We start from the raw sequence: 9,018 nt of genomic DNA, 5'->3' as shown, positions 1-9,018 counted from the left end.
TCCATCTGAACACAAAAGTAACTTTTTGTTCTTCCTTTTAGCTCTGTCTACTCTTCTGTTCACATCCCAGTAATTTGCCTTTTCTAGACCCTGATGGACATGTGTTATCCATGTCACAAGAATACCCTACTTAATTTTCTGGGTAAATATCATGACACAAAGTCAGGATGACATTAAAATTCTTAAGGATATTACTTCTTCCTGCTTATCTTCCTGTACCCAGATGCATTACACATCAGGGCTTTCTCATCACACTGGCTGATTTGTACTGGCTGATTTGTACTTCAGCATTATGAAGTATTTACTCAGAGATCTGATCCATATTCAAGGACATTCTGGCAGTTTGAGATTAGTATTGATGCTCAGTTTGAGCATCAAAGACAGGATTATAGCTCTTCATAAAATCAAGTGGTTCTAGTGTGAAAAGAATTTTTACCAAATCTCCAGAACAGTTCTTTTCAACAAAAAACATCTAAAGAAAATTCATTTTGCCAACATGATTAATCTAAAAGTAGTCAGAGAAAATACCCATCTTTCTTTTTATATTTCAATATATGAAAGGAAACTGCTTTTAGATAGGGAAAGACAGGAACAATCTAGTCCCTGAATCAGTTATCAGAAATATTATGAATCAAATAACCTGCAGAGCCAGCTTTTATTTGTAACATGGGTTTTCCCCCACAGGGACATGGAAAAAAAGACTGATTTTGAACTTGAAAAAGAATGAAAATCACACTCTATATACCGTATATCTACCCAACAGCATAATGTTTCTGAAGTTTTATGAAGAGACTCTATACGGGCTGGTGAGATAGCTCAGCAGGTTAAGGGTCTTTCTGCTGAGCATGACTACCTGAGTTTTATTCCCTGGACCTATAGAATGGAAGAGAAAGGACTCCTACAAATTACCCTATGACCTCCTCTTGTGAACCCTGACAAGCCATAACCTCTCCATTAATAAAATTGTCGTTAGTAACAGTAACAATGTTACTGATAATAGGGCAGAAATCTTGAACTATATCATCCCCCACCACCACTGCCCCATGCTTCCATGATTTTAAACTGGTCTGGTGTTAACTATTCTTTCTGCTATCTGGGCTCAAAACAGACTTTACATAAGCAGCTGCAGCTGTGAGAAACAAAGATGTCTTTAGCTGAACTGCCAGCTTTAGCTGAACATTTTAAGATTCAGCCAAACATATTTAATCAGTTTGTGAGATAGCCCCAACCAAAACACAGCCACCAATCACAGCCCACCATTCAGCTACCACAGTATACCAGGGGCCAACCACTTCCAAAAATACAGGGACATCAGAAACCTCCACAAATACTGTTTCTGGGTATCATCAAAACATGCTGACAAAGCCAGTTTGCAAAATTAGTCATAAAGGTGCAAGGAGATAATGGGGTCGGGCTGTCTTCAAATCTGGAGATAGCTAGGAAAACTTTGGAGACTGATTTCAGAGCTTCTCATTCCAAAAAGCCAAGCATGAGTGTTTTCAGAGAAAGAAAGGAAAGAAAGATTCTCCATTTGGCTTCCAGAGTCAATAACCACAGGCTCTAGCCACTCCAGAGGGTAGAACAGGAGCTTACATGTTACGGTTGCCCTAACCAGATAACAACTTGTCAACTGTTTCAGTGGCTACATATTACTATTTGAAATACCAGAATTTTACTCAAGTGTAAATCCCTATTCAGGCACAAAAGAACATGTGTTCTGTAGGTAGTGGAAAGAATGTAAACCCATTTTCTTAGAATAACTTGTTATTCTTTAATTCATTTGTTCTCACTGAAGCATAACTTGCTTTCAAAAGGAGTAACGTGGAAACCATAGAAGCTACATTACTGACAATCAGACAGTATACTTCTCCAAAGAGCTGGAGTCATCCAGAGGGTCTACATAGGATATACCTAGAGCACAAACACTGATCAGGTCCAGTTTTCAGAAAGTAGTTACAACCCCACAGAAAACACTAAGTATTTCAATTGTAAACAGCTGGCTGATAAATACTCAGGAGTTCATTCTGGTGGTTCTATATGGAGGCCACTAGTACCCATCACTATAAAGCACCCCAAAGGCACTGCTTTCCAGAGGCCATGCAAGTCCCAAACCCTGGGAAATATCTATAAGTTTCCAATTCTCCTGAGTGCTGCATGATAAATGCAGCAATGTGTCTTTTATAGAAAATAATCTCTTATTTTATTTCTTTCTTAAAACTGAAATTCATTCTTCTTTGTGTCTTTTTCCCAAGTGCTAGTACCTGGCTAGGATTTTATAAAGTATGAATAGCCTGCCAAAATGTCCAGCATCAAATTACACATTAATAAACAGTAAATATGTAAGGCTTTATTTTATGTTTTTATAAATGACTAAAGGAAGTGGATAGATACAACATTTTCGTCTGATTTGTTGTTTCAGCCCAAGATAGTCAGTGTATTCATTACCCTGTAGTGACCAGCCTGAGCTGTCTGCTGTTTGCTTTGCCTAGCAGGAGGCAGTTCTCCTGGTCTGTCAGCTACTGAGATGATCTGACTAAGGCCTTGATCTCCTACCTAAGCAAAGGCAGAAAGACAGTAATTGTCATTTGTTTTTCTACAGTGGAATGATGAAACCAGTGTGTTGCCAATCTCAAAAGAAAATCTTTCTCAGAAATAAAGTTCTTGTCAGCATGAAAAGAATATCAGAATTGTGCCTCCTGACCCCAGTGCAGACTTGGCTTCAACTTGACCCAACTGAACTTATTCTGCTTAGCAAACTCAATTACTTGAAGACTTCATCATGAATTGTGCCAGGATTCTATTGTCATATCATCATTATGACTGTTCTAAAACCAACATGTTCAGTTGCTGTAGCAGGGACTCACATAGCATATTATTATTAGTTTTATTTCTAAATTGCATTTTCAAAAGACATTTTGAAGCTGGAGCTACTCTGTTTAAATCTATAGACTGTACATTATTAGGACTGCATATTCTTTTTAGGGAATAACAAATTATGGGCTGCAGAAATGGCTCAGTGGTTAAGAACATGTAGTTCTTGTCCAGAGAACTGGAGTTCAGATTTTAGCACCCATATGGAGCGACAACTTCATGGAACTCCAGCTTCAAGAACTCTGTCATGCTCTTCTGTCCTCCATGGCACCTATGCACATGAGCACGTATGCTGACATTCACACATAAACATTATTTTAAACATAAACATCAGCTTCAGAAGTGGTGATAAAATCTCAACTACTCTGCTAGCGATGTAGCCAGTGTACACTGTGTACTGCTTTGGCGAGGATTCCTACTTTGTCTGGGTGTACTCAAAGATAGTTCCACAAAAGGTGTTGAGTAAGTTATCAGAATTAATGGGTTCCCATATACCTGTCACAGGTCTTAAAATCTGTAGTTTGGGGTGCAGACATATCAATAAGAAGTCACACTTAATGGTGTGGAGACCTCCTGGTTTGCCAATACTCGCATAACTAAGTTTTTCAAAGGCTCTAAATCCTCCATGAAGAACTCAGACAACAATCAAACACTTCAAACAAAATGTAGCAATCACAAAAAGCAGTGATACACAAGGTAGTTCAAAGCTTAGGTGCTAAAACTCTGGAAATCAAGCCAGAAGCAATGGCTCTGTGGGATCTCTTGCTACAAGTACTATCTCAATGTATCAAAAAGATAGTGGTACACCTTTTACTAGAGTCTAGCCACAAGTTCTTTACCCATTTTCAGTGTCAGGCATGGTTCCATCTGGTTTAGAGGGCCTTAAATGCAAGCAGAGTCGTTTTTGGTTATTTCCCCTAACATTTGTGCCACTATAGCACCAATAGGTATATCATGCCAGGACAGCCATTACTATAGTTCATTATGTGAAAAAACTGGTGTCTTAATTAGGGTTTCTATTGTTGCAACAAAACACCATGATGAAAAGCAGACTTGGCGGGAGAAGGGTTTCTTCAGCTTACACTTCAGCATTGCTGTTCATCACTGAAGGAAGTCAGTACAGGAACTCAAACAGGGCAGGATCCCTGAGGCAGAAGCTGATGCAGAGGCCATGGAGAGGTAGCTGCATACTGGCTTGCTTCCCTGGCTTGCTCAGCCCACCTTTTTACAGTACCCAGGACTATCAGCTCAGGGATAGCACGACACACCATGGGAGTTCTCCCCAATTGAGGACTAAATGAGAAAATGCCTTACAGCTGGATCTCATCGAGGCATTTCCTAAGCTGAGGCTCCTTCCTCTAATGGCTCTAGCTCCTGTCAAGTTGACATACAAAATTACCCAGTGCACCTGGGTAAGGATGACAATTTCGTTTCTCCTCTGGTAGCATGACAGTACCTTTAAGTACTATGAGAGCTGGTTAGGGTTAGGGTTAGGGTTAGGGTTAGGGTTAGGGTTAGGGTTTTAGGGATAGGGTTTTAGGGTTAAGGTCTTAGGGTTATGGTTTTATATTATGGTTTTAGGGTTAGGGTTTTATGGTTATTCTTACGGTTATAGTTAGGTTTGGTTAGGGTTAGTGTTTGGGTTTAGGGTTAGGGTTTAGGGTTAGGGTTACGGTTAGTGTTTTAGGTATTGGGAAAGGTTAGGGTTAGGTTAGTTTAGTTTTAGGTTGCAGGACTTCATAATTAATCCCAAGGAGTAAAACATAAATTGTATTTGAATAAAACATGCGGTCTATCTTTTTATAATTTCCTCACCCATACACCATATTAGGGCAGACTTAATGGCACACTCATTTAAGCCCAGTGGATCTCTATAAACTTGGATTATCTACATAGTAAGTTATAGTACAGGCAGCAATACCTGAGGACACCTTGTCTCAAAATAAAATACAATAGAATAAATAAATAAACAAAAAGGAATGTGTATGAAACAAAATTAATCTACACAGGATCCCCATGACAAAGTTCTCAGCACAAAGGGAATTTCTTTGCCCAAGAAGGAGAGAGGGCAGGGAATAAGAGATAAAAAAAAGAGATAAAATACAAGAGAAAAGGAGACAGGAATATTGCTCACAAAGAGACAAAAGAATGCCTCTGTCGAGAAGAGAGATAAATGGGAAAAGTCTATGTCCCCTAACCTTAACCCTAAGCCAGGGCCTAAGCCTAAGCCTAACCCTAACTCTCATCATGGCCCATAGGAAAATTGGCCAAGTCTATCTCCCCTAAGCCTATGCCTAAACCTAAGCCTAAGCCTAAGCCTATGCCTAAGCCTAAGCCTAAAGCTAAGTCTAACCCTAAACCTGACCAATAAGCCTAACCCTAAAACTAATCAAAAACCTGAGTACTCCCCCTAAACCGAAACTTAACCCTAACCCCAACAGCAAACCCTAACTCTAACCCAAACACTAACAATAAACACTAAACCTAACCATAACTCTAAACACTAACCCTAACCATAACCATAACCCCAAAACTAACCCTAACCCTAATCCTAACACTGAGGACCACCCCTAAACCAAACCCAAACCCTAAGCCTAAGACTAACCCTAACACTAACACTAACACTGGACCACATGAAAATGGGCCAAGTCTATCTCAACTAACACTAACCCTAAGCCTAAGCCTGAACCAACCCTAACTCTAATCATGGGCCATAGGAAAATTGGCCAAGTTTATCTCCCTTAAGCATAACCCAAAGTCTAAAGCTGTCTAACCCTAAGCCTGACCAATAAGCCTAACCCTAATCCTAACCAAAAACCTGAATAGTCCCCCTAACCCAAAATTTAACCCTAAGCCCAACCATAAACCCGAACCCCAAACTCTTACCCAAACCCTAACATAAACTACCCTAACCCCCCAAAACCTAATAATAACTATAACCCCAAAGCTAACCCTAACAATAATCCTAACTGAGAGGAACATCCCCAAACCTAAACCTAACCCTAAAGCCTGAAACAACCGAAATCCTAACTCTAACCCCAAACCTAACAATAACCACCCTCAACTCAAACCATAACATTAAGCCTAAACTTAGCCCTAAATAGAGGACCACACCTAACCATAAACCTAAAACTAACCCCAGCCCCCAGTCCTAACCCTAAACCCAAATACTAACCCTAATGCTAATGCTACCCTAAACCTGTAACCCTAATCCTCTAAGTATGACCCTAACAATAACTCTGACCCTAACCATAACCATTACCCTAACCCTAATCTGAGGACCCACTCAAACCCTAACCTTAACCCTAACCATGAGAAACCCTAACCCTGAAGAACACTAAACCTAACCCAAACCCTAACCGTAACTCTACCATAACACCCCCTCTAACCCTAATCCCAACCCTAAACCTAAACCTAACACTAACCTCCTGAGGAACCATAACCCTAACCATAACCCTATTCCTAACCCTAACCCTAAATCTTGCCTTGGGTTGAAGTATTTAATTTTAATTAGGAATGTTAATTAGGTGAGCCAAAGGAGACTTTTGATTGCTGGATTTCAATAATTTGATTACTGGACTTGACAGACTGCCTAGAGCAGAGAAAATGGCCAAATATGGGAATTGATGTGGGGGGGCTAGATTCAATAATATAATCTAATTATTTTTATAAGGCAGTGAGTATCTGAGAAGGACGAGGGCTGCCAAGAGTGGGACTCAGAAGAAAGACAAAGCCACATGATCAAATGTGCTAGTGTCCTTTCAGTGTGCAGCTGTGAACATACAACTTTTGCTGGGTCAGACATCCTGGTTATAAAGATGGGTAAAGGTCCCTGAGGCTCTAGGCTCAGAGACAACACCAAAAAATAAAATAGACAATGTGTGACAGTACCAGCCCTGAAGGAGAGGACATCTGCAAGTTTGAGCTCCACTGCCCTGGGTTGTTGTATTTTATTTGCATATGCCATTTCATGGCATGTACCATACAGGTTTTATTTCCATTTGTTTGTTGTATGCACATGTGGGTACATAATTTTGGAGGTTCCTATTCATGTGTATGTAGACCAGAGGTCAAATTCGGGTGCTGCTCATCATGAGCCACCGAACTTTGCTTTTTAAATGTTTTATTAGCATGTAATAATTATGCACATCATGGATCATTATGACCTTATATATGTTTATGGATGGGCCGAACATTCTAAACTAATAAGTTGTGTCTGGGTCATGATTTGGGAGCTGGATATTGAAGCAAAAGAAAAAGACTGTACAGGAAGGTCTTACAAGAAAACCGGGATTCTTGGATGAATCAAATGCAGAAGGAAAAATGTAACTGAAAACTTTTTATTTACAGCTCTTGGTGTAATTCTATGTTTTCTTTTGCCAAGCTGGTAATAGCAATGGAAGAGCTGCAGCAACAGAGAAATATTCCTGCCACTGCTGATGAGTTTAATGCTGGGTCTTCCAGGTGAAGAAATGGGAAGGGGGTAGGATTCTTGATGTAATCCCTTAAGCTTAGTGGATTATTTTGTCTAATAATGCCTGTGTGGTCTGTTTTCCTTATCAAGTCCAAGAGATGTACAGCAAACTGAGGGACTAGATGAAAAGCAAAAGGTAAGACTTCTTAATTGAACAGTTTTTACTATCTAAAATTTCTTTAATTTACAATACTTAAAAAATATTTTGGGAAAATAGAACAAGGACCCTCTCATGGTGGTTGACTGGAAAAGTCAGCTGAGACAAACAGAAGCAGGGGCCACAGAAGGTGCCCCAAAGAGCATAGCGATGTGGTCTCTTCTGTCACCATGTATCTACCACTGACATGGCTTCCCATGTTTGGCTGTTGTCAGCCACCTCCAGACAATACATAATGGACTCCCCTCACCCCAAGTCTTCCTCCCTGTGTCACCAAGTCTGCCCCAGCTATAACCCATGCCATCTGTCACTGTGAGGACCTGCCTGATGGGAATGTCACTCTTTCCATATAACAGGACAGTAGTTGTCCCTCTGAGGCACAAGGAGATCTTAATTCTGCTCCTGGGACACAGCCAAGCACTTGGAACAATGGTCTGTTGCTGCATCAGATTTTGGACTCAACTAGCACAGGCCACTTCAGAGAGATGAGGGAAGGGGAGCCACAGTTCATGGTCTCTTGTCAGGAATGAAGTCAAGCCAGGAGTCCTGAGTCCCCACCTGAGCCACACAGTCACCAGCTGGACTTGAGAGAGGGTTTTGCCCAACAAGGAGGTCAAAGTCAGAGCTTTGCACTTTGCTGAGAAAGCATTGTGGATACCTGTCTGGGGATGTGGCTTCATAGTGAAACACTTACCAACCATGCATGCACAAGGATCTAAGTTCCATCCCCAGAATCGCAGGGCAGGAGACAGAGAAAAGTCAAAGTAGGGGCTGTATAATACCGAAGCAGGAGCTGGGCAGTGGTGGCACGTGCCTTAATGCCAGGCCTTGGGAGTCAAAGCCAGTGGATCTCTGTGAGTTTGAGTCCAGCCTGGTCTACAGGGTGAGACCCAGGACAGGCACCAAAACTACAGAGAAACAAACAAATAAACAAAACCCCTAAGCAAACAAAACACAGGAGGAAAGGTTGGAGGGGCGGGTCTCCAGAGGCTGGATCCGGATGGCTAGAGCTCTTTCCAACTACTTTCCCCTTCTCTGGCCCTGTTATGAGCTCTTGTGTGGCTTTCCAGGCCCAGCTTTTGCAAGTTCCACTCCTGGCCTCTGGGTTTCCTAAGACTGACTCCCCCAGCTGCCACCTCACCCAAGCCCTCTCTGCAGCTGCCATTGAGCTCTGCAAGCTCACCAGTTTCCCCACCCATCACTCCCTCCCGCCCTCGCCCTGGGTCCCCAGCACCAAAGTCGTGGGCATCCTTGGCTGGCTCACCTAGACATCTGGCTCCTTGCACCTGCTATCTTGGGCACCCTCCACTTCCTAACACATGCTAGGCTGCTGGCTGCTCTGTATTGCTCCACCTACAGGAATCTCGCCTGAGGCCTTTGTTACCTCTTCAGTGTTTTCAAGGGGCTGATGGGCAGGAAATTAGCTCCACGGAGAGGTGGGGCACATTAAGGGCACAACCCATCTGATGACCCTGTGAGGATGCCCCCTGACAGGGAGTGCATTCCCTTCTGTGAA

The 9,018-nt window shown here is 41.9% G+C and overlaps 1 pseudogene; it reads left to right on the top strand.

Annotated features, from left to right (window-relative positions):
- Positions 1 to 447: 447 nt before the first annotated feature.
- Positions 448 to 8,770, top strand: LOC118576115 (annotated as a pseudogene).
- The last annotated feature ends 248 nt before the right edge of the window (positions 8,771 to 9,018 follow it).

This window comes from Onychomys torridus, unplaced genomic scaffold (genome assembly GCF_903995425.1).
Source record: "Onychomys torridus unplaced genomic scaffold, mOncTor1.1, whole genome shotgun sequence".
In the NCBI taxonomy this organism is placed as follows: domain Eukaryota; kingdom Metazoa; phylum Chordata; class Mammalia; order Rodentia; family Cricetidae; genus Onychomys; species Onychomys torridus.
The sequence above is the reverse complement of the archived record's forward strand: the minus strand, read 5'-3'. Positions and strand labels throughout refer to the sequence as shown.